Raw genomic sequence first — 827 nt, 5'->3', positions numbered from 1 at the left:
CCAAAGAATGCTCAAACTACCGCACAATTGCACTCATCTCACATGCTAGTAAAGTAATGCTCAAAATTCTCCAAGCCAGGCTTCAGCAATATGTGAACCGTGAACTTCCTGATGTTCAAGCTGGTTTTAGAAAAGGCAGAGGAACCAGAGATCAAATTGCCAACATCCGCTGGATCATGGAAAAATCAAGAGAGTTCCAGAAAAGCATCTATTTCTGCTTTATTGACTATGCCAAAGCCTTTGACTGTGTGGATCACAATAAACTGTGGAAAATTCTGGAAGAGATGGGAATACCAGACAACCTTATCTGCCTCTTGAGAAATTTGTATGCAGATCAGGAAGCAACAGTTAGAACTGGACACGGAACAACAGACTGGTTCCAAATAGGAAAAGAAGTTCGTCAAGGCTGTATATTGTCACCCTGTTTATTTAACTTATATGCAGAGTACATCATGAGAAACGCTGGACTGGAAAAAACACAACCTGGAATCGAGATTGCCGGGAGAAATATCAATAACCTCAGATATGCAGATGACACCACCCTTACGGCAGAAAGTGAAGAGGAACTCAAAAGCCTCTTGATGAAAGTGAAAGTGGAGAGTGAAAAAGTTGGCTTAAAGCTCAACATCAGAAAACGAAGATCGTGGCATCTGGTCCCACCACTTCATGGGAAATAGATGGGGAAACAGTGGAAACAGTGTCAGACTTTATTTTTCTGGGCTCCAAAATCACTGCAGATGGTGACTGCAGCCATGAAATTAAAAGATGCTTACTCCTTGGAAGGAAAATTATGACCAACCTAGATAGCATATTGAAAAGCAGAAACA

The sequence above is a fragment of the Bison bison genome, unplaced genomic scaffold (assembly GCF_000754665.1).
Source record: "Bison bison bison isolate TAMUID 2011002044 unplaced genomic scaffold, Bison_UMD1.0 scf7180017864472, whole genome shotgun sequence".
NCBI classification, from domain to species: Eukaryota; Metazoa; Chordata; class Mammalia; order Artiodactyla; family Bovidae; genus Bison; species Bison bison.
This window is presented reverse-complemented; position numbering follows the sequence as displayed.